The following is a 26958-nucleotide window of genomic DNA, read 5'->3' on the forward strand; positions in this document are numbered from 1 at the left end:
TAAAGTAAATTATTTATATAAATTTCACACAAATCAGACAAGTAATGTGCACCGTTTTAATTTTGCCAACTTTTCTGATAAACGATGATCGTGGGTGAAAGATTGAACCAAGCAAGTCTCTTTTCGGATGTGCACGATCCGGACTATACACTGGATACATTAAAACGTAATAGCCGCTCTCTCTCAATTTTTGTGGGGTCACTAGTAGTTTCAGCAATTCTAGTAGTTTAGTTCTAGTTTTTTAAAATCATTAGTTGCGTTAGTTCAAAGGTGCATCAGTTGTTGACACCATAGAGTTGAATTAAATCTTTGGTCAGATTCACTACTTCCTAACATTTCCTTTCCACTAAGAACTTGTAGGGCCAATATGGACTGTGTGACCATTTATTAGTTTATCTGGCTTTAACCGCGGTCTCACGTACGTTGGGTGAATCGGCCTCCAGAGGATACCATTACATGAAAAAACGCGCCTGGAACTCCAGCTTATAGGTGGTATGAAAAAAAAAATTAATGTAGATATAAAAAACACAACCCTCACCTACAAACTGTTATAACTGTATAATTAATTGTAGTTTCCTTTATATGCACTAGATGTACTGTAATATTAAAATAAATTACATTTTATACATTTTATAACAATATGTATAATTAATATTATAATTTTATATTTTTAACAGTTTAATTATATTATTTATATTATAATTTTGTTTGAAAACTCGAGTAGATGCCGCAATATTGCGACGTTTTATCGTCCTCATTTCAGATGACGTGAGTTCACTGCTATTTTGCATCGACTAAACATTCATGTTATATAACGATTCTTAGTATATAATTTGAAACGAATATCCTCCATGGGAATACGCAAAGTTTCCTTTAACCCAAATATAAATTCAAAGGGCTGTAGTATCGAGAGGAAATAAACCAAATAGACTATAAAGCAACCCCGGGTCGACACATTCGTTGCATTTACTAGGAGCAAATCGAATTTTCCTTGGTCGTCCTCGATCTCCACAATCCTCCCGCCATAGTCGTGTTTAACACAACTGAACTGAATACCATTAAGTTACAATATTCATGAGCGTCAGATCACGAATGTATAATTTTATTGCGAATTAATTTAGTGGCCTGGCATGAAAACGATGTGTCGCACACACCGGCAAAGAGTTTTTAGATTATGGCTGAGTAGCCTTGCGCTATAATAAGCTCCAATATGGAAGATATATAGAAGTTTTGCACGCGGTACGTTATTGTAGCTTTCTTTATCTTGACAAATAGTGGAAAATTGTTCCACATGCCGACCGAATTCGTTGTTTATCTCTGTAAAATATCGATGCTTTCTTTCGCCTCGTTAACTAAATTAAAAAACATAAAATATATTTTAAGCGACTCCATTAAAGGGAATTTATGGATGCCTGGGTTTTCATACTTCAGAAGCGATGGCAAGAAGGGTATAGCATATAACCAGAAATGCTGCAGTCACAAGAACGTTTAACAATATATCATAATTAATAGATATAATAGTTTAATGGTAATGTGGTGAACCAAAATTTTAAGGAATAAAACAGAGTTGCTTCGAAAAATATATTAGGGAATGAAGCCCGGAAACAGACAAAGGTTATTCTTTATAGACAGCAACTCGATGATTTAAATGACCAATTATTCGAGGACTGCTTATTAAAAATTATTAACATGAATGAGTTCGAAGGAACAACGCAAAATATGCAATGATATATAATGTGCAATGGATTTATCAGCTCGATAAAACTGTTTTTTTAGCGGAACTTCTCGACGGAAACTAATAACAATTTCAATAATAAAAAGGCTCCTAGAAGTGATGATATTGGCCACGAAAAGAAACCGTCATGCTGACATACATATTTAACGTCTGTTTGAGACTGAAATATGTTCCACGATTTTTTAAGGTAACACAATAAGTGCGATGTCCAAATTACTTAAGAAACTGCTATTAAAACTTATTAAGTACCATATAGCTGATTTGGATTTCAATTCAAATTTCAAATTTCAAAAATTGTATACCATTACTTATACTTATTGAGTACCATTACTTATTGAAAAGGCGATTGAAGAAAATAATTCTCACGAAACGTCTCACAAGATTTTGACTTGAGATGATATGTTAAATGCTTAATAACACAAATAATATTCTTTGTTAGTCATGTGATCTTGTGATAAAAATCCAAGTGTAGAAAACATAAATAGCCTTCGTAATGTAGTGAACTGTGTCCTAATAATACATATATTATAAATAATTCGTCTCATTTATATTAATTAATTATAATATTCATCGATGTTTTGTTCCTGTTTTAGCACTAAATTCTTCAATATCTAGTATTATTAACAATACCTAATCGGTCTATTCTCTGTGTTACTTACTCTATTATACATCAAAAAACGTTTACGCATAAATATTATATTGCTGAAAGATCAAGGATCCAATAAAAAAATGAAAAGTGAATATAAATCATTAATATCATCTTCGTGAGATCCATTACTCACGTTAATATAAACAAGTTCAGGATGAAATGTTCATAACGTTCTCTTTAATAGAATCTCTTATACGAGGAGTATTCACCAAATTTGAAATATATTCCAGTTAAGTCATACAAATGTTCTTCCTAGTTCATTGCAACTTTTTCGGTTCATCAATTATTTTTGTGTTCCGTCTTTCTAAATATTTCTATTAACGGGATTTTTCTGCTCCACAATACGTTCGAAATTGCATCAACAATTCATAGTGTCGTAACCTTTTTTCTTTTTTTCTTCTTTTGTATTTTTCCATTGCATATAAACATCTGAAAATAGTTGAATAAATATATGCGAAACTGTGTGAAAGTTCTTTGAGGTATGGTATGGTTTTAGAAGATCATCGATTGATCTATAGATATTTAGTAAAAGAAAACATATAATAGATAATATAACATATATATTAATAACATAAATATATTTATTCATTAGACGCAATGAGAAATAACTTTAGTTATGTCTTGGATTTCAAAATAGCTGTGTGCATAATGAATGTCACAATGAGCTAACAGTGAAATAACAATACATTCGAATGATATATTTCAAACATTAAATACATATTTTGCGTAATATTATCATTACGTATAAGACTTAACACAAAGGTGAATTTGTTATTATTACTTTATTCCTTTTATTATCTTCAATTTTATCTTCGTCTATTTTATTATTTATTTATCTCTCCTATAATTCTTAAATCTCTCTAAAGGTAATAGTATGCAAGTATAAAGTATAAACTATAACTATTTCATAAGCCAAAAACTAATAACAAAGTGGATATTAGTAACTGATGTATAGTTAATTATAAGCATTCACAAACGCTATCGAAAGTGGTTTTTGCAGTTTCTTGATAGCAGCCTTTCTAGCGTGTTTGCCTTTAATTTTTCCCATCTCCCCATTGCCTGTTCATCATAGTCGGCGTTAGGAATTTTTTTTATTAATTATATCTTACATTAGATATGCTTAGTTCAATCTTAATTTGCAAATTAATTTATTACTACTATTCTGTTGTACTTGCATACACAAGCATACACAAGCAAGGCTAATTAAAATAAAACTAAACTACATAATCTAATGTTAAAAATACACTTACACAATAAACAAGCTCGTGTGGATTGGTTCCCTTCAATCTTCTGATTTCCTGACTACGATTTAGTAGCCTTATTTCAGGTTTTTAGACAAAATTCTGGTATCACTTCGTGTATTTATTTGATTTCGAGGTCATCGTACAGCTCTTCGTTGGTTAGGTAACGATAAGCATTGGTAATTTGTTTTGGGTGCGTTGGATTGCTAGTTGATTTGATATTTTAGTGCAACCTCATATTTGCACCCCAATCCAAGTTCTCTTTATAATTGACTGATAAACCAATCACTTTAATTTTATGTCAAGTTGAGAGTATCATCCGACTAACCAGTACAGTTGCTTGACTTTGAGTCTAATCTGCCCTAATTTTTGTCTAACATGATGTTTCCAGTTTCTAACGTCAAAGTATATTCCGACGTATTTAGCCGATTCAGCTTGAAGAATCGGGCATCCGTCAAGTGATATAATTAAGTTTTTGTCATTTCGCCTCAACGTGAAATTAACATGGTTTGATTTGAAGCTATTAAGGTGCATTTTACAGTCTCTAGAGTTTCTGTAGATCTTGTTAACCACTAATTATACTTTTTCTACAGCCTTAGATAGAGATACATCTATTGCCATGATAACTGTGTCGTCGGCAAATGTTCAAAGTACTGGTTCTTTTGTTTTTGGGGCTTCAGCTGTATAAAACAGATACCAGAGCGTTCCCAAGACACTACCCTGTGGAACTTCAGCCGAAATCGTTTTAAATGTTGGGAATAATTTATCCCTTCATGGCCTACTAACCCTAGTAGCAGGATTTCCTTCATTTCGTACAGTGTGCACAAGCCTTACATTATCCTAAGAAGTTTATGATTGCTTATTACATCAGATATCGCTATTGTCTGTTATGATTATTCCGTCGAAGTTAGTGACTACCATCTTTATTATCTGTTATTGATATTAGCAATAACATCATTTATTAGTACCGTTATTTATCTGAAGATTTTTTATCGATACTATTATTTATCCCTACTATGCCCGACATCACAATTAGTTGATATTAGAACTATCTAATCATGATAATTATTAATCTTTGTTACATTCCATGTGTGTTTCTAATTTCATCCTGGCTAGTAAAAATTTCTTTCTCAATTTGATTAAAATTATCAATTAATTTTTACGAGAATTTGTACAAATTGGTTAAATGTTGTCCTACATATGTGTGAATGATCAGGAACGTTTAGGATCAATTTAGAATTCATAAAAAATATTTATTCCAATATCGTTAACTATTATAACACTGGCTCGGAAATCCTACAAAATTAGAGTGTTTACACATTGATAAATCCTCGTACACTACCATTACAAAAAGAAACAAATTACCAACTCAACACCACCTTCCTGTAGTCGCTGTGAGATTGCAATTAACTCGCGCTGACCTTGCCTCGACGCAGCGGAAGAAATAATCACAAAAAAGCCAAAGAAAAAAAAACATAACGAAACTAAACTCGTTTGAAATGCAGCAGAAAGCGATCCGAGCGAATGTATTATTACCATTTTATTCCGATTACATAACCTTAACCTTAAAGAAAATGGTTAGATTTTCTTGTGTGGCGGCCATAAAAAAAAAGAACACAGAATTACGCGGAGAAATTGTGGTAAAAGGTGGTATTTCGAAAGGGGAGCGTAATATTTTATAGTTCTATGATGCAGACGGAATGATAAATGGGGTGCTTTCGTGCTTTTTTATGATTATTATTTTTTCTGTTTTAGTGGCAAGATAAGCGTAAAAATTTCTCGCGCTGAGCGGGGCATAATGATTAAAACGTTAAATATTTAGCGATTTGCCGCAGTTTTTTGCCTTTGGTACGTTTCGTTCCGGTAGTTTAACCTCGGAGGTAACTCTATTTTCATGACGCTTGTTTAACACTATGGAAAAGTCTATAAATTCGAAGATTAAGTATTTTTATTATCGTCAGTTTTATAGTGTTACGCGTTTTATAAGCTTCAAGTAAATAAAGTGAACGAAAAATGGTTAATTATTTATTTCTTTTTATCTCGAAATGAATCTTGATGCAAAAATTCGCTGGAAGGAACATATAAAGAAGAAAAAAAAAAAGAACGGGAACTAAAATATAGGAAAATGTATTGGCTAATCGGAAGGAAATCACAATTATCAGTATATAATAAATTGCTATTATATAAGCAAATACTGAAACATATATGGACATACGGAGTTCATTTATAGGGATGTTCTGGAAAGAGTAACATAAACAGAATACAAAATTTTCAGAATAGAGTCCTGAGAGGTATTGTGGGTACATCCAAATACTATAGGACTGATTATCTACATCGAGGCCTTCAGATACCCACAGTCAATCAAGAAATCAAGAGAATTGCAAGGAGGCATGAGGAAAGACTCCAGTCTCATGAGAATATTGAAGTATTGCAACTTTTAGATACAACTAGAGCAGGACACAGACTCAAAAGAATCAAACCATCTGGTCTTCTGTGTGGGCAGTGAGGTGCATGTAATAAAAAATATAGCAGTTACATATATAAACATTAGTTCATCAGAGAGTGAGATAGGGCCGATGGGTCCTCCTAGTTATATACCTAGATTTAAGTTATCATAAAGACAAATTGTAGGTTAGTCGGAAACGACTACTAACAATGTAATAATTAAAAAATAATTTTAAAAAAATGTCTTTTTGTGTGTTCATATTAGGTGTTTTATTAAATTTATTATGGTCTATATTGCTAATCAATTACATAGCTCTTCAATAAATAATCTATGTGCCTATTTTCAACTGATTTCTGTGTATTTTTATACACTGAAAACGAATATGTCAAGAAACGGTTTGTGGCACCAATATGGAAGGATTTTCCTTAACAATGGCGTCTTTTCATAAATTGTATCGAGAAGAGGCGTTAAAGCAGTTTTGCTTCACAATGGCGGTTTTTAATTCTCTATTAGTGTAGGTGACTTAAATTAAAATGTTGGCACGTGTGCGAAGACTTTAAAATTGTGTGACACCTTTACATGCTTGTTGATTCAAAGTTACACAGTATTGACGGATGGATGAATAGTAAATAAATATGGCCTTTTGCAGTCGAATAAACTATTATTAATAATACATCAAACATTTTTAATCGCAATGTATTTGATATAAACTCTTGAGACACTAAAAAACACCTCGTTTGTTGATTCCTCATCATAGTCAATAATAAATACGCAGCTAATAATTCTGTAAGAATTCTAATAGTATTCACCAAACCTCACCAGAGCTGGTTATCGATCGCAAACCTCAGGCAGTAGTTGTCAGATCGCCTTTTATGATCTTGATTCATGTCTTTTTCGGAGCTGCCCATTCCATCCAAAAGGTCGATTTCGTCAGTTAATTCTATAACCATTCATGCAACAGACACCTTAACATACTAATCTGCATCTTTGGATTTATTTTTCAACTCTACTACACTAAGTCGCATCTTAAACGAGCAAATTCAGTCCTAATACATTGGATTAGATGTAAAACTTGTCTTCGCATTACAAACACCTGAAGCTTAGAGATATAAGCATTCAAAAGAGCCTGTCTTTAGTATTGATAGTAAAATATCTTGTCTTCCTTCCTGCCTTAGTAAAATATAACATTATTATCATTATAATATGTAGTAGATGCGGGAGATGCAACTCCTGCACTTGCTCCAACTAGATACCGTTGAGATTTACAATAACAGCATCCTACAAGCCTCAACATCAGGAAATTTGTGGCATCATAATGAAAGCTCTTTTTAAAGATTTTCACATAATTTAACCAGTACTATATTGACGCAACAGAAGAGAAGCGATATCTTCTTGGAAAACACCGGCTCAGATTTTAGATGAATTTGACAAATTATTTCGCACTCGCACACAACTAATGGAAAAAGTTATTAGTTTTTAAGGAAATAAGGTAATTAAAGAAATTAATAATCAATAGATATGTATTTTATATTTAGAACTTTCGAATGGTTCCACGACCCTTATTCTTCTACTTGTAGACTTGGGTCTACACGGTCGGTCGGTCGGTAGGTGTGGCTGTCGATGGGATTGTTTATCCTAACACTCACTACTATTTTTGGAAGGAATTTGCACGAGAACTAAAAACACTGATTAAAGAAATACTTTTCGATTATAATTGATACATGTGGTCGACGGGAGAATGGACAGGATATTAGGTTAAGATGAAGGAAGTACGGTGGCGCTGTCGAAGTGGTATTGTTAGAAGGGGGTGGAGAAAAGAAAATAGAGCGGGACGTCGTCGTGATGTTCTTTTATAGCCTGGAACAGCATGGTACCAATCCACCAACGTTGCCAACCTTTGAACTTGTTGTAGGTGAATGGGAACCGCTTGTTCACTGATGATAAAAGTGGTGGCCATATTTCCTATTGGGTTGCTAATAGCCTACTCAAGCAAGTTGTGTCGATGAAAATAATAAGGAAGGTGATAGAGGAAGGATTAATGAACCAGATGAAATCCAAAAACAGGCAGAAATGGTCCAATATAACATCTATTTTTCTTCTAGTAGAAAGACATGAAAATCATAAAATTCAAATCGCTTTTGAACAGGAACTGAGTGAAATTATTATATAGTAATGACATAGTTAAAAGTATAACATGTATAATTAACTTGTATGCCTTACAAAAGCATGCCTTAATATAGTGCATGTAAAAGTTGGAAGAAATTAGTATATATATATATTATAATATGTTTGCTGACTGGCATCCAAATAAATTATGATATTAAATAGAATTGAAGCGACAATATTATCTATACAGACGTTTCAATAAGATGTCGCTTCTTTCTATAAAAGAAAATTGTTTTAAAGTTATTGTTTAAAAAAAGTCGGAGTCTATTTATTTGTAAGAAAAAGAAATTATTCCGCTGTTACTCAAAGCACCCCTGGGTATAGTTTAATGAATCTTGGACAAATATATAGCAGTATAGCTGTAAGGGCACCAAAGATGGATTGAAAGCGCTCTGCCCCCTGGCCATGGGTTATTGAAATTAGGAAACATCTTTAACTTTTAACTTCCCTGGTCCGTTTATTCTTAACACAAGCATCGCAATTTAGCGTGTAGCGTCACTAAAAGCAGACTGAAGTTGCTGCGAACTAATGTAATCTACCTGCAGCAACTTTTACTCCAGGGTGTATGACCATTAACAGCAGATTGCATTAGTTCGGTCACTTAGCTGCAGACTATTGGAAGTTAAGTACACCGAAATTTGGGAGTACCATTGATATTTGGGGGTAAAACTCGTATAGAAAATCGTATAGAGCACAATCGATTTAAGGGGGGATATTTTTGAATATGAAAATCAAGTACTATTTTTTAGCACTTTTAGATTTGCAATGTTTACAAGATGCAATAAAAATACTAAAAATAAAAAATGTCTTAGTTTGGATTCCACAGATATATAAATAAGGAAGATATTTTTTTTATTACTCTTCGTGAGACCACAATCTGCCCTATTGGCAATAAGTATTTCTTATGTCTATATTATATATATGGCACGTAGGAAACCACTTCATTAAGCAATCTTCTGTATAAAATATTATCTTAATTAATTAGCCTTATTCTAAAGCTTATTCTAAAGTCTACATATGTCCAGTAATCAGATCAGGTGGTGTTAAACGTTTTAATCTACGCACTTCACAATCACGTCGCATATTTAGCTGATTAGCGAGTACATTGGGATGCAATGATACTCTTTCGAAGTACTTCACACAAACACGTTGAATTACACTCGTTATAGGTTCTAGAGGAATATCGCGTTGTATCACTTTATTTGAAATATAGTACGGAGCATCAACTATGGCACGCAACGCCTTATTTTGGAACCGTTGAATGATGCCCAAATGGGCTTGAGTACAGACACATACAGCAATACCTTGTTGGAAGATATATGTAAAATTTCATAACAATTGGTTAAAAAAAAAACTCTAAGAGCTAGAATGTACACAAATTTAAAAAACATATTTTCGAGAAAAGCTCGTTTAAAAATTAATGTAATTAATTAATTTAAACAAATTACTAATTAATCAGCTATCCAGGCACTATAGTGAAGTCCTTTATCAGCTTCATCATCTGTTATTTTTGGCATGCTGTTGTTCTTTTCGAATTTCTCGAGCTTCTTCACTGTCCAGAGAGCTGCATCGATTTTGTCGGATTATGCGTCGATTGGCAACTTCTTGGGCATAATTGAAACATCTGCTACCTACAGAAACATTAAGCCCGTTCAGAATGATTATTTTACCACACGTTTCATAACTTACGTATCGATAATAGTCTAAATGTTTAATATTGTAATTAATATTTGTCAGGCCACATTCTCATTCCGCCACTGAAACGACATTAGCCGTATCCTAGATAAAAAAGCGTCCAATCTCTCCCGACCGAGAACGAATCCGAACAATTTTATGTTTTTTTAATTCGTTTCTATTTGAAAAATGACGTCGAACGAGCGTCGTCTAATTGAAAATGCCTTCGAAAATCCACGGATCGAGCTTCGGATTTCATTTCGTTTCAGATACGCGCAATCATTAACCATTTACGACGTACGTAATGCGACGACTCTGTTGAGATCGCGACCAGTTTTTCCATGTCCGAACGGTCGCGTATATTAGAACACCTGCGCCGGGTTACGGGAATCAAACGGCAAAATCGTAGCCGTGGGAATTGGTCAACGCTCTAACCTTTTTCTCCCACAGCCTTTCTACATATCGTTCAATAAAATAGTGAACTCACGTCATGTGAAATGATGGCGTCAAAACGTCGCAATGTTGCCGCATCAACTCTCATTTTTAAGTTCATTTTGGCTTTGGTATACAACAAAACTTTAACCTAAATAAAATAATTAAAGAAGAATACTGTTATCAAATATAATTTATTTTCACATCATCAGTACATCAACATCTAATGCCTATATTATCGAAAGACTTAACGCTACAATAAATTATTCAGTTATAACAGGTTGTAGATTAGAGTTTTTTGTTTTTTTACTATATTTCCATTGCACTCTTTTCCACACCACCTATAAGTTAGTGTTTTTTATGTAGTGATTAGAAGAATAATCCATCCGATTAACAATTTTATATTCAAGTAATAAATTTTACTATCATTAGAGAGCATATTTACCCTTTACGCTTAGTTCTTGTTTCCTCCGATAGAGTCTTTCTTTGTAAAGTAATTTAGATATCAGTTTATATTTCCTTAGTTTGTTCTGTTACTCTGCGTTCAAAACAGTTAATATTGTATCTCTCCTTACACATTTTAAGCAAATGCTCATATATATTCCGAACAATTACACACATATCTCTATGCATATAAATCTTTCATACTCTAAAATAAGATTGTCTACAGTTATCGTATATTAATTATAATATACTCATCTTTAGTTGTTTCCGTTCTCATCACAGGGTCTTGGAAATTGACAGCATAGAATCAAAATCCTATATTCAGGAAGTTTCATCTCATGAATAACTAAGCTGTTAATTTCCAATCTATCTAACATTTGTTCACAATTCCGTCATTTGTCAATTACTTCTTCGATGTGTCTGATCAAGTCACCCAAATCGAAAGTATTATTAGCCATTCCTATTTCCAGCATGAAACATAATATATCTGCAATGAATTATTAATAAATCTTATGAATAAAAAACCTAATTAATTATTATTTGAATATATAACTTTTTCAATCAACTTTTGTTGTCTTAAGACTATTTTTATTATCATCTTGCCATGAGTGGCCATTGGTTATATTAATTCCATTCTGATATTTCATTCATGCCTCATTTAAATACACAAATTGAAATGATAAGTCTTGCTTGATTTTATTATATGCTTCTAAGTTATCTTTACTCTATTTAAATATATTCAGTGTATGAGGGATGTTTTAAAAGCACCTCTAAGCTTTCTATGTCCGGAAGTGTTTAAAGGTGGCATCGTAAATGTATGTTTGTGATTGTTTAAAATATAGAAAAAAAAATGATCCCAGTCATGCAAGAAACCAGGCTGGGTAAGACCGGATGTTTTATATTATAAGTCAGTCACTCGCCAGTCGGTAGGCTTAATGTCGAGGATCGTGGTTCGGAGCCCACTACTGACAGTCTAGATAAACCCTTACTTTTTTAAACTGAAAAAAAATTTTATATTAAAAAACTACGACTGTTTTTATGCATTTCATATATTGGATCTCTGATAGAGCTCATCAAGCAGATCTTGATTCGTAACCCGCTTCGTAAGAGGACGGTTTCTTTTCGGTGAATCCAAATTATATTTTATAATTTTTAAGATATTACAGTGACCGTGGCCATAATAATAATAATAATACTTAACAGTTAAAATGTTTACCTTTCAAGATGCCTGCATTATCTTTATCCTGTTCGAAGTAATACATTGGAAACGCAATCTTTTCTGTCTGGTTTCGGCATTTTAAATCGGAATAATAATAAGTAGCGATTTGAAATTTATCCAAACAAGCAAAGCATTAAAATAACGTTTGCCGGTTTATAACCGGTAGTTGTTATAACTAATATTTTGAAGAATTCTGCAGACTCTTAACAACCAGACAACTTTTTCAGGCGGATTCGGTGACATGTTCGGACGTATCAGACATCATTATATCTCTTTTTGACAAGAATAAACTGAGAAGGAAAATATTGTCTGATTCTAAATCGAATTTACAAATTGCGACAGGTAACACTTTAAACATATTGATGGCCTGAGTTCACTGTTATTTTGAATAGAGTATAGCTCTCTCTTATCTTTTCTTGTAGTGTTTATCATGGAGGGCTCAAAAGTTATTTCGAAACATTATTTAACCGATACAAGATTTCACTATAAAAAATGTTATTTGTCAAGGCACTGTGCACTGCTAGTCGCTATATTTTCCATTTTCCTAATAAAATTTCTATTCTAATACAGAAAAACTATGCGTGGTTCAGTTTTGGTTATTTCCATGCAAATGAAAAATAAACTTAGTCAAGCCATGTGGAATGGATCGAAAAAAGTTATAGGAAGATGCGATATCTGCTATTATATCATTATTCGTGACTTTCTACAGGGTAAATAATCATTTTTAGCACCCTAAGAAGGTTTGGTATTTTTAAATATTATTCGCTATATTGAAAAGCAAATACTGTTTTTTATTTGAGATTTTTAAAAGGAATATTAAAATTATTTTCTTTGCTAAGTTCTCTCTATTCTCTATTATATCATTTCAGATATCATGCCTACTCTTTAGAGTTATTACCTGCATGTATTATTATTATTAATGAGTTAATTATTATTTGAGTTACGGTCACAGAGTACAGCCATTATTGACGAATTAAAAAACATCATTAAGTGATCACTATTTTAATTAATTAATCTTACTGTAAAGCTTTTTCTAAAGTCTATATATGTCCAATAATCATATCGGATGGTGTAAGACGTCTTAATCTACCTAGTTCACTGTTATTTTGCATATTTAACTGATTAGCGAGTACATTGGGATGCATAGGCACTATCGAAGTTCTTCACACAAACACGTTGAATTACATTCATTATTGGTTTTTGAGGAATATAGCGTTGTATTACTTTATTAGAAACATAGTATGGAGCATCGACAATGGCACGCAATACTTCATTTTGAAACCGTTGTATGATGGATATATTAGACGTGCTAGTGGTTCCCTATAATTGGATTAGATTGCTTGAATATAGATTTATATAATAATATCTTGTTATTAAATGAAAACTTGGATTTGCGCCCGATAAGTCAATACATTTGGAAGAGTTTAAGTCCAAGTTTGGGGAGTATGTGCTTCTTCCAAGGTAGGCGTCGATCTGGGTGCATAACAAGATATTTAGTACCATGTGCTTGCGGGAGTTGACAATTATTATAAAAATTATATGACTGTATTAATGTAACTATGGTAACATTTCTATATTTGTGGTATGTCATATGTATAAAGTAGATATAGAAATGAACTTAAAACATTGTCCTACGGTACACTTGGTTAACTTTAACCATTCTGGTTAAGATGGAGGAGTTTTGAAGTTCAACTTATTGATTCAGTAACATTTTATGGTGATTTTGTCCGAGGTCTTTATGCCAAACTTTATCGGCCTTGGCTATATGGTTGTATTAGGTTTGGTCTACGTCCAAAAGTATAGCTGAGGAATGTTTTTCTCTCTGTAGACTTTTTTGAGGGAAGAGTCTGAGAGGTTCTGCGATTCTATTTACCTGAACAATTATTGAATATTTGTTCATAAAATCAAACTAATATGCAGGTATTAGAATTTTTCCTTTTATTATTTATAATTTTAACAGTTTGTGCCACTTGATAGTGTGAATTGTGGTCACTAATTGTTTATTATACCCATCTATGTTTTTAACATAAGCTTATTTGAATAAAGTAACTTTCCCAATTTTTCTCTTTACATTCGGGAGAAAAAAGACGCACAACTCTAGTAACTTTAGCCATTTCCCAAACATTCGGGTTATGTTTGGTTCCCAGTCTTATAATTGCCTTTTTTGGTAGATTTTTTAAATCACTTTCTTTGGAATATTATTATTATAAATCATTGGTTCAGCGATTCAGTAGTATCAACATGCCGATAATAATCGAAGGAGTATCGCAAGCAAACTGGAAAAATAAAAGAACCCGTGCTATTCTGGTACAGTCCGAAATTGCCCTCACCGATCGTAACGTCACGGAATTCCTCAAACCGTCCGCGTGTAGCCTGGAAAAATTATTACGACCCGTCGGTCCGTCCGTCTCAAATGGGTACCCGAAAATATTTCCTTCACGCGAAATAAATCACAAGATGTTTCGTTCCATTATTCCGTACGTTCTTGTTTTTCCTTAACGGCTTGGTAGTCGGCGGCCGTATAGTGGATTCCGTTTTGCATACCTAATTTAATTTTCCTTTGTAATTATTTACGATTTCTTTCATCGACGTTCGAGTTAAAGACGACGGCGGTGGCGGCACGTTAAAATATCGGGACGCGTTGTTAGTAACGCCAGCTTACGGCCGAAAATATTTTACATAAATATTTCGGGGACCAACGCGGGCTTTTTCCGAAAAGAAATTAAGAATATTTTAATTAACTCATTTCGCGTTTAAATATAACTGAGTGATGGTGTTTAATAGCGGCATTAAAAGCGCCTTGGGCTATATTATTCGGACGTCTCTTTGGTGAAAATTATTAAATAACATTCTTTATTGCTACTTGAAATAATTTGAATTATAAATGCTGTAGATATGAGTGTTGATTTTTCATGGGACCAAAAACACATTTTTATGGTATTTTCTCAATAATAAGATGTGAAAACTTGTGGGATCCAGTGACAGAAACGAAGTGAAGGAATGTATTTCTCTCTGGCTTGTTCTTTTATCTAAAATTACAGTTTTATTTAGCGTTATTAAGTTATTCGATCGAAAATTTGCGGTGATTTCCAATTGTTAGTTTTAGATGTAAACGCGTGTTGTATTTGTTTATATTTTTTCGAATTTTTTTTCCTAAATACTGACTGACACTGAACAAGACATATATCATTCAAGGAAATCATAAATAGTTTCGAATATGTATGGTACCTAATTTTGGATCGTCTATGTTTTTTAAAAAAGGTTTGAACTATAATGTAAATGAATTAGGCGAAATTGTCGCTGCTTTTTAAATGTAAAACTTATCGCCTTTGCGAAGAATATTTCATAACAGTTCATTTCTAAAGACGAGACACTAAGAGTTACTATATTTTTCTTGTTCAGTTTATTTAATGTGTTTTGTGCCGCCACACCTGAGTTTCATCAAATATTGAGTTTGTTCACATATTGAGTATTTCCATTTTCTCTTATTAATTTTCATTTATTATTTATTAAATATCCATTTATTGTTATCTATTTAATATTTGTTTTTTTATTATTCGCTATACATTAAACTCTACTTGTTTATTGATTTATCCATTTATCGTTATCTTTGTATACTCCTCAAAATTCTTAAATTGCGGTAAATTTGAAATAATATTTTTAGTTTCAACTGTATATATATATATATATATATATATATATATATATATATATATATATATATAAATTATAAATATTTTATAAACCAGAAACTAACGCCAAAGTGGTCAAGGTAACGTATATGTAGTTATGATCTATGGATAATTTGGAGAGCTTTGTGCTGGCTTTTTAATCTGGCTGCGTATCTAGCGTATAACCCTTGACTTTTTCCCTTGTGCGCATTTCACGATCATCATAGCTGGAGCTGGAGAAGTGAATGTACAATAATAAAAGAATTACTTATTTAATTATTTGAGTTTTAGCTTAATGCTAGCGAGGCTTACTAACCTTAGCGGCAGGATCTCGCTGATTTACTTCTATTTACTACTGAATTACCACTATTACCAATTATATGTTCTTTGCTGGTTATATGTTAATTATATTTATTGATAATCTAATGCATACATAAACGCTACCAAATATGGTGCCTGCCGGCTTTTGGTGGCCGCGTATCAGTATAAATAAAAAATCATCGTGGTGCGCAGATTCGGCTACTTTCGGAACTATTTGTATATTCGTCGGCGCAATCTACTCACCGCTAGCCGAAATGCTAAAAGTCGATGTTGCCAAATTTACAGCTAGGCTATTCTGGCATTAACATTTATATTTTGTTCGAAAAAAAAATAGAGTAGGTACATTTTGTTTAATATTTAGTACAATATAAAGTCTTGCCCTTAGATTTGGCAACACTGTATGGTATTGCAAGCCAAGCGTTTCTCAAAAGAAATGGCGATGTACCGTATTGCTTTGATTAAACGTTGGGCATTGATTTGTCTAACTATTAACGCGTTTGATACGGCATTTGTAAAGTTACATTGTGATGTTCCTTTTTACTTAAAAAGAAGGCCTTTTAGTACACAGTTGTTAAACAATCCGTAATCTATATTTTAAGAATTTGTAAGGCTTTGACAGTTGGAAGCCACAGGACGATAAAAAAATATTGTTTAAAAAATTTTTTAGAAAACAAAAAGTCAAGAAGCTTATATACCACTCTATAAGGAGTTAACATCAAGGTAGTATTTCCTATAAAACTATCGATATGATTATTAACTTAAAATTAATTTTAGGTAGTGTATAATAAGTCAAGAAGGGTTACAGGCAAAAAAATAATTTGAGTCTGTTGATATAAGTTTTTTTTTTGTTAAGAATGTTATAATTAATCGTCCAGTTTGCAGCCTTTGCAGAAGTGCAGGAAAATATAGCAACCATTAATCCTGAAAAGGTAGCTATTTAGAAATAGATTGTACTCGCTACAGCTGTATGACTTGTTGATAAGGAAAAGTAATCTGCCAAAATATCAAAGAAGAGAAAAGCAGACGGTTTTTAGACGGTAAGCTCTTTTTCCGTGAAATGTATTAACCTTGTCTTTGTTTGAAAATTTTCTGTGTCTACAAGAAAGTTGTTAATTTTATTTGTATATTATGAATTCTATTTATATATAATACATTTGTACTCTTGTATATTCAAATATAAGGTAATTTAGTAATAAACAGTTTATGGCATAATTCAGGTTCATTGTTTTATATTCTCTGTATTTTTCTTTTCATATCTAAATGTTTCATCATGAGTTTCATCTCTAAAAATTAAATAAATTAATGTCATGTTCTTATTGTTTTTTAGGTCATTTTTACTATGTATATATATACCGGACCACGATGATTTTTAATCAATCCTCAGCGTACCTAACATATTTGATTATAGCTCTTTTTCTTGTACGCATTGCACGTTCATCATAGTCGGAGGTAAGAGAAGTGAGTGCGCAATTCCAACAGAGTTGTTTATTTATTTACATATTTATATATTGAAGATTTAGAGAGTATTAGTAACCATAAAGTCAGAATCTCGTGGGTCTACTTCCCTTGATTTCATTGCACGTCCATTATTGTTAGTGTACGTCGAGCATTACCTTCCATTCATACCCTATGCATCTGTTATACTTCATCCTAGTATAGCTTAACGTTGCTATCAGTTACCATTATTGTCTATTGTGTCATAATTGTTCGTCAATATTATTGACTTTATTGACTATATTATTTAATATAATTGATCATTGCTGTTGATTACCATTCTGATTGTTTTTACTGATATTATCAATACCTTTCATTATCACTACTTGTCGTTTTATTCATCGATACTATTATTTATCATTACTATGATCCGCCAACAAATTTAATTACCCATAATTTTAGCTGATAATAGAAGTGTCGATAGAAGTCGTGATACTCACCGATCCCTATTACTTTATATGTATATATTTAATTCCACTCTTATTATGGAGAATTGGTCGCTAAGGTACGTTTTTCATTGTGTTTTCAGAACCATCACCCGAATACCCGAATACCTGGACATCAAGATCGCACCTGCTTATTTGCACTATTTATTTTGCGATTTATTGAGTAAGTAGTTGTAGCTAGTTATTATTTGTATAAGTTGTTAGATTTTTAAATATTTTTCTATTAAATATAAGTTTTATTTTACGCCATGGGTTTAAAATTAGCCCTACACACATTAAAATAATGACATGGGTGTTAAACCCAAAGGGTCTATCGTAGAATAAATACATCGTAATTTTAAACCGTAGCAAATTCAAATAAAATCAAATGGCTTATTAGTGATAATTTGCTAGATTGCTATAAAATAAATATAAGTATGAATAGTTTTACTATAACTATAGCTGTCTAGACCTTTGGCCCTTTTAATATAATAACAAATTAAAATAAAATAAGTGTCAAGTAAATAAAAAAGGGTTATATCGAAATGTCTCCCAACTTATACGGTACACAACTATATGGGGCCTAATGATTTCAATAATTAATACAACAATTAACTGAAAGAGGACTCATCGATATGTATTTGGGCTTCCACGAAGCGAAGTCAAGCGAGTTCATACATTAACTTCTCAGAAAGTTGCCAAACCGCAGAAATCACGCCAACGCAAAGCGAACATCGTCCAAACAAACATTAGTTCAGTCCCTGGCTCATTTACAACGTCCCCATCGTCACCACCGCTTCCGCCTCGGTCCTAATAAACAATTATTTAAAAATGCAAACGGCAACCGACCGAAAGATACGACTTTGCGCCACTTAATACCCACCCTCCTTCCCCTCCCCACTCTCTCACTCTCTCTCTATTTTCCGGTTTTATCGTCGTCCGCAAACAAAAAAGAAACGCTCCGTCCGCCATTTTATAAATTTATTAACTTCTGCCGGAGTTCTATTCCTGCGAGCCAACTTGGTCGATTTAGAACTTTTCGACGGCACGGGAAGGGGGGTGAAAAGTTGCTAAATTTGCAAATATGTGCTAACAGACCTTGGGCCATAGCCGGATTATTAAGTTAGCTCGGCAAACGAACTACTAAATTTTAATCTAAAGTTGGAAAAAGTGAATCAGACATTATTCCGCGTCGAATTACTTTTTTTTCGCTTGCCGCGTCTTTTGCGCGTATAAAAACGAAATTTTCCGACACAATTTTAATCCCCGGAAAACGAGTGACAAAGAAACCGGAAAGAATGGAACACTAAAGTCATCTTTTTAATTGTCGCAAGTTATCGTCATCAATAGGACATCGATCTAATGATTGTAAAGAATTTAAAAAAGTATTTGTAAAGTTATTTCAGCTAATCTTGAATATTTTTTGATACTAAAACCGTATTGGATATTAATAAAACCGTAGTTGATTTGTTTTCACAACTTCAGCCTTTCCTTTTTCAGTACGTGGAACGCTAGAAAATCAAACACATTTCATTTTAGTACCGAAAAAAATATATAAAATTAAAAATACTGTATTAATGTGAATGTTGGTGTGTTTTTTGCAACTAAATTAACAATATTCGGTTTGATGTTTTTACTTAGTTGTAATCTCAAATAGGAATCCAAGTATAATATGTTTCTGTATTTGTTTTTAATGTATATAAGAGCAAGAGCTGGCCTTTATACATCAATCTAATGATTGAAACGAAATTAAAAGTATTTGAAAACTTATTTAAGCCAATCTTATATATTTCTGGATTCTAAGACCGTATTTGGTATCATAAAACTGTATTTGATTTGTTTTCATAACAGTCCGAGTTTTGTACTCGGAGACCTAGAGAATCAAACACAATTTCAAGGACCTCCTTAATAAAAAAAAAACAAGAACAAATTTACGACAATTTATTTTAGTACTGAAATTTTTTTAATAAAGTTGAAAATACTGCATTAATGTGAAGTTTGGTGCTGCGTTTTGCAACTAAATTAGCAATATTCGGGTTGATGTTTTTACTTAGTTTTAATCTCAAATCGGATTCCAAGTATAATGTGTTTCTGTATTTGTTGTTGGTATATATATGAGCAAGAGCTGGCATTTTTTATTAATTTAAATGTTCATAGATAAGACGACGGAACCCCATGCGCATCCTCGCGGCCCCCAGCCTGAGCTAGATAAGAGTAAAAAGGATTACATAAATATTGTTTAGTAATAATCATATACCATGGAGAAGTTATTAAGAATACATTAATTTTAAAATCAAAAGTGGGATTATCAAGATTTTATCAAAAATAAAAACACAAAATTTTAGAATTCACCATGTTAAGTCAGACACCAATCACAACTACAAAACGTTAACGTCACATCCAACGTTTAAACTTTTTAGGTCACTTCGATTCTCTGAATTATTTATTATATATTTATTAAAACACAGTTAAAAAATTGGTTTTGTACGACAAATGGAAAAAACGTTGTTTCGGCTGTAATTGAACATGAAAGACCATCATTGATCATTCAAAAAAAATAAAATAATATAAAAAAGAATCCAAACTACCTTATTCCCTGACCCACTATAACATATATAACCCATAAAAACATTGTGTTTTCGTTTTCAAATAGCTCCCCTGCATTTTTTCTCCCTTCTGTAAAAAGCAACGACTTAGAAAAGTCAACATCGAGGAAAAATGCAAACTAACCGGCCAATTTATACGAATGCATTTTAGAAACAAGGTTAGCGCGATAAAAAGTGTTAGGTAGCGATCTTACGGCGATTTTTACAAGGCAAAATACCATTTAGGGATTTTTGTCGGAATATTTTACGTAGTTTCAAGAAAACGCCGAGTACAGAGTCGAATTCCACTATGCACAATAAACACGCAATCGATTTCTTTCTTTAGATTATATTAAGGGCTTGCCTGAAGCTGTATTCAGAGATATTGGCTCAAAACATAATCTATTGTTAGCTGCGACTTTTTGTCATCTTTCATAAGGATTTAATACAGTGTTGAAAAAATATCTTCTCTTTTTAATTCCTCGCAAGAAGAGAATTACTGTTCGATTAAGTAATAAGTCATCGACTAGTAGACGTAAAGACCAATGTCTGGAGTATACGGACGACTTTCCATTCAAGAATTTCGACGAAATATGTTTACGTTAGTTCTATACTCAGTATAATATGGGTTGACCGTGAAACAAGTTTTACAGTCACTGAAACAAAGCTAATTCATTTATTGGGTATATTCCTAAATGAACCTTTTACCTAATTACTATATATTCTGAAAAAAAGTTTCACTGAGAGAATGCTGGAAGTTTTTCCTAAGCGCAGTAAACTAAATAATGTAGCATTCAATGACTAAATTCATTTATGTGATTTCACAATATGTAAAGCCGAATCATGCTTCTATTTATCATTTAATCATTCCCTAGTAGTCTTTACAGATAATTTTAATTTCACTAAATTCCCCCTCCCCCCCAAAACTGAGATAGATAGAGAAACAGCAGCAATAACTATAACAAAAGACATATACGATGCAGCATGGTATACAACACCTACTAGTGAACATATCAAAAAGTTAACTTCATATCATTCATAATTAAGCAGAAAATCTCAGAAAAAAACAAAGTGCAAAAAACCTAGTAATAAGTAATAATAACAAAATAATTGCGGAAAGGATTGAAGGAATACAAGAATATTTTGAATACCTAACGACAACTGATGTAACGGAATATTCTCTCTGGGAAATAACGAAAAAAAAATTAAAAGGCATCAACAACATAATTCATCCATTAATCACAGTGATAATACCTGGGACAGAAATGACAAATAAACTCAGGATTTTTTTCTAAACATCTAAAAGACGTACCTAATTCATTCAATCCCATTCGAAATATCCGTAGACGAATAGAAAAAATTAACTATCACTCTTATCGGTCCATTTCAAATGGATCTGAAACACGAAAAAACAAAGTAACTGTTAAGGAAGTAAACAGAACAATAACGGATGAAATTAATGCTAAAAAATATCTAATATGAATCTTACAAGAACTCTAAGAAAAGTGCTTCAAATTATTAACTAGCGTTGGGGACTATCGACTGAAAACAGTCGAAACAGGCGATAGTCGAGTAAAAACTAGCGACTGAAAACAGTGATCACTATTTTCAGTCAAATGCATGGTTCGACTGTTTTTGTTTCATTCGTGATGTCAGACGAAGATGTATGAATCCTTTCCTGTATTAACTCTGTATAAATTGTGAGATCACTATTCAAAAATATAATATACATGTTCAGCTTTTCTATCTTTCTATCTGAGAATATTTCCTATATATATTGAATATATTTACAAAATATAATCATTCAGTCATTTCAGTGTTTTGTAAATATAGTTTATCACCACTTTACGGTTAATATTTTTTTTATGAAATTTAACTGCTGCTCTAAAAACTTCTAATATTTTCAAATCGATTAAAATTTTGGAACCTTTCGAATGTAAATTTTATTTTTAACGTTTTAGGAAAGAAGTTTTAACAATCAAAAGACTTGAATAAAAATCGAAAGTCAGATCGAAGCAAAAAAGTCAGTCATGAAAAATATTACCTATTATCACCATAGAAACATTCAAAAGTATTTTAATATTTATCAATTACAATTGTAATCTTTTTACTGTATTATATTAACAATCGTGAAAAATGGCGATCCAGATTGCTGCCAGATTAATATACAATATATTATTTTTCACAAGAAAACTACCTTAAAATCATAAAACTATATGTATTTCATATCTATATAAGGCTAAGTTTGGCATAGTAAAAAGTAGTAAATCAGTCGAACCGAAAATAGCCACTGAAACAGTCGATGAAAAAAGTAGTTAATTACTAAGCAGTCGTTAGTCAATTTCAATTGAAAGTTCCCAACGATACTAATAACATTTATATATTGTGCTATGTTATGTCTAAACTATTTCCTTAATACTTCGAAAGTGACCCAAATAATTAGGTTTCTCTAACCAACGAAAAAAATCAGAAAACCTTTACTCATCATTTTGTAAGTCCGTTAGAAAGAAATATTATTCCCAAGCATCAATTTGGTTTCCGTAACAAACACGGAACAACAGATCAATTTCATAGATTGGTCAATCAAATAACTATAAACTTAAACGATAAAAAATTACTCGACTATATTCCTCGATATACGTCAAGCTTTTGATAAGGCAAGGCACACTAGACTTCACAGATGGACATTTTATTGTGAAACGGGGTAACGAATATACTGAACTACACCGATATATTGAGGTGTTTTGCAGAGCAGGTGCTATATAAAGCTGATGTACCTACCTTAAGCACCACCACTATGGAAACATATGCTGACAATACAGCGATTTTATCGTCTCACGAAGATCCAATATCAGCTACAAGGAACCACCAACTTTCGTCTCAAAAAATCCATTTGTAGTTGAAAACATGGCGTATTAGCGCTAACGAAACTAAATCTACTCACATGACGTTCACCCTGCGTAGTCCTCCGGCATATCTTAATAATCAAAAACTCCCGCAAGCAGATAATGTTAAATATCTGAAAATGCATCTGGTTCAACGCTTAAATTGGAAGAAACATATAAGCCGTATACAACTTGGACTTAAACTGAACCAGATGTATTGACTTTTAGGACATACATCAGAATAATCGTTGGATAATAAGGTATTACTGTATAAGTGAATTCTTAGGACGTATGGCTCATATAGGAGGCTCATATGGACGTATGGTATCGGACTGTGGGGTACTACTAACAAATTCAACCTAGTCGTCCTTCAGAGATTCCAAAAGAAAGCCTAATTCAGTGCAATATCCTCCTGGAAAGCATAGCGAGTGTAATCCGAAATGCCAGTACAAAGTATAAAAAGTCACAGAGCACCCGAATGCATTGGCAAAAAAATGTGGGCAATGTAAGTGAAGTGCGTAGAATAAAACCTTTACTATCATCCGACCTGATTAGTAGACTCATTAATAGACAGTTTTTAGAAAAAAATAGAAATAGTAATTAAATTAAATATAATACTACTTTATAAGTTCTCTCCAAGCTCTATCTTCTGACGTCATTATATAACGTAAATCCCATCAAATATATTTTTTTATATTTTAAGCTCTCATTTTACCAACGAGGGTTTATCTGGACTGGACAGTTTAACGTTAAAACTCTACAGTTTAACGTGGGTTCCGAACCACGGTCCATAGCATTAAAGCCTACCGACTGACGAGTGACCAACTTTAGAAATCATCCCAAAAGACATCCGGTCTTACCCAGCCTGGTTACTGGCGTGACTGGGATCATTTTCCTTGTCGGATTTTACACTCTTGCCTAGAACATTCACAAATTTTAAACAATCACAAACATAAATTTACGACACTACCCCAGCAGGATTCGAACCCGCGGCTATCGCAACGTTAGGAGGACTGTCCCATCACCTTTACCACTGCACCACCAAGCCGGCCCATCAAATACTTATTACCCGTTGCGCCGATTGTAGATTGCTAAGACAATAATAATAAAAAATTAATAATTAATGGTTCTTAATCTTATAATTCACAAATATTTCCGCGATCAACACGGTTTATACAGTGTTTTCTGTCTTAATTTTTTAACAGAGAATAATAAAGTGATTTGATAAAGACTTCCTAAATAAGTTTTAGTACGTTCCTGTTAACATTTCGTCTGTAACAGTGCGATTTCTCAAGTCATGGGAACTGGCTGCAAATAACTTAGGGAGAAATAATTGCCCTCTGTGTCAATATTTTATTTTGGCTTCCAATTATAAGTTTTAGGGATGACGCACCGGACATTTCGTACATGGCGTTCCATAGCTTTATTATTAAAATTCTGATATTATTATTACGTTTCTCTTTTCCGAAAAGACAGGCAGCCCGTCGTGGTCGGTTGATTTGCTTGCGAATCAGTCGGGGGTTAAATTCGATGTCTGAATATGTTCTGAGAATACCAACGTATGTTTTTTTTTGTTTTCCTTGAATGTCATGGTGTAATATCAAGAAGCAGTTTGTACAGAGAAATTTTTATATTTACCGGCAATTTTTAGAGGTGTAAAAACATTTCGCCCTCTTATATCATAAGTTAAGAGTTTACTATGGCCCTTTTTATTTTAATATCTAGTTTACATAAAAACGCATAAGTTCATTTCAGCAACGAGATCGTTTCTCGCGCTTTTAGAAATTATTTAAATCTTCTTTGATTACCTTTATGGAATTTGATTTCAGGTTTACTTTGAGTTTTATTAGTTTTAATGTGAATTATGTTTGATGGATTTAAAATAGAATATAACAGGTCAATTGAAAAGTCCCCAGCCTGACACATAAATGGCGCTACTAGAATAAAATCCATATGTTTTTTATTTAGCTCTAACTCTCAAAAGATGCGTGTATAAATTTGACAGATGTCGGATCATCAGTTTGTGAATTATAGCATTTTGAATCAAGCAACTTTTGTTATTGTGAAAACAACGAATAAAAAAGAATTTCGCGTATTGATAAAATATTGCTTTTTGAAAGGAAAAAATACAGTTGAAGGAAAAACTTCGCTTAAATCTGAGTTTCCGGACACTGCCCCAGGAAAATCAACTATCAAGGATAGGAATGCTAAGTTTAGACGTGCTGAAACCAGCACCGAAGTCGGTGAACACAGTGGACACCCAAAAGAGCTTGTTACCGAAGGAAACATTAAAAAAATCAACAAAATAAATTTGAATGACCGTAAATTGAAATTGAATGAAATAGCAGACACTCTAAAGATATCAACTGAACGTGTACATCGTATAATTCACGAATATTTGGGTATGAGAAACCTCTGTGCAAAGTGGGTGCCGCGCTAGCTCACTTTTGACTAAAAACAACGACGAGTTGATGATTCGCAGCAGTGTTTGAAGATGATCAAGCGTAATAAACCCGAGTTTTTGCGTCGATATGTGATAATGGATGAAACATGGCTCCATCATTTCACTCTCAAGTCCAAGCGACAGTCATCCGAGTGGACTGCACATGATGAACCCGCTCCAAATCGTGGGAAAACGCAACAGTCGGCTGGCAAGGTTATGGTGTCTGTATTTTGGGATGCTCATGGAATAATTTTGATTCACTACCTTGAAAAAGGAAGGACCATCAACAGCGACTATTACATAACGTTTTTAAGCTATTATGGCAGGTATAATAATTTTGCCCATCCATTTTTACATTTTTCATTTTACACTTTTCAGACTAATAAAAATATTTTGTTTATATTTATACGTCAACATCAAGGATAATAATAAACTAAAATATAATAATAGGGCATTGATATAAATATAGTCACAAAAGTATCCGTTGCTATATAGCGGTATTTCCGCCAAAACATTGTAAGTATTTCAGTCCATATTTCTAGTATCCTATATTTGTTCATAAAATTAATGGAATGCTCTATAATCTTCTTAATCACAAATAAAATCATAAAACACAGCATTGGTCTGTTAATCGCGCCTATCTTGATAAGCAATCACTAGAATTGGACTAACCCTCGTAAAAAACTACTCGCTTCGAATTTGTAAGCACACCGGGTGGTAATCTAATACGAAATTAATCAAAATACGTGTCCGACAGCAACAATATTAAATAAAATTTCATCATTAAGTTGTAGTTCGTATTTAATCTTAATATAAAAACGTAGACGTCTATCGGCGGGTTACCAACCCGCAGAAGGGAAGGGGGGGTGGTTTGAAACGTAATTTGCCAAACATTTGACACACAGAACAAGGCTGTCACGCGTGTTGTGACCTAATAAAGATTTAGCTTCCTGTTAAACGCCCCAAACACATTCGGGCGTTTTTTTTACCCAGTTGGTGCTGTTGTTGTTTGCGATAATGCGTCTTTATCATTAATCATAATTATGATGGCGAAAAAAAACGCACGATAAATATATATATGCCCGTGGAAGTTCGTGGAGTTCGTTAGAGGAATAATGCTGCTCAAGC

General features: G+C 32.8%; 1 long non-coding RNA gene across 1 annotated transcript in view; it reads right to left on the bottom strand.

Moving 5' to 3' along the window:
* LOC143201784 (uncharacterized) overlaps positions 1 to 26958 on the bottom strand; it is a 102868-nt gene that overhangs the window by 64805 nt on the left and 11105 nt on the right. Inside the window, exon 2 of the long non-coding RNA XR_013006998.1 lies at positions 9686 to 9868. This is a non-coding gene — a long non-coding RNA (uncharacterized LOC143201784). The remainder of the gene's footprint in view (positions 1 to 9685; positions 9869 to 26958) is intronic.

Source organism: Rhynchophorus ferrugineus, unplaced genomic scaffold (assembly GCF_030347505.1).
Source record: "Rhynchophorus ferrugineus isolate W39M unplaced genomic scaffold, kcgeb_rfMv2 rfM8, whole genome shotgun sequence".
NCBI classification, from domain to species: Eukaryota; Metazoa; Arthropoda; class Insecta; order Coleoptera; family Curculionidae; genus Rhynchophorus; species Rhynchophorus ferrugineus.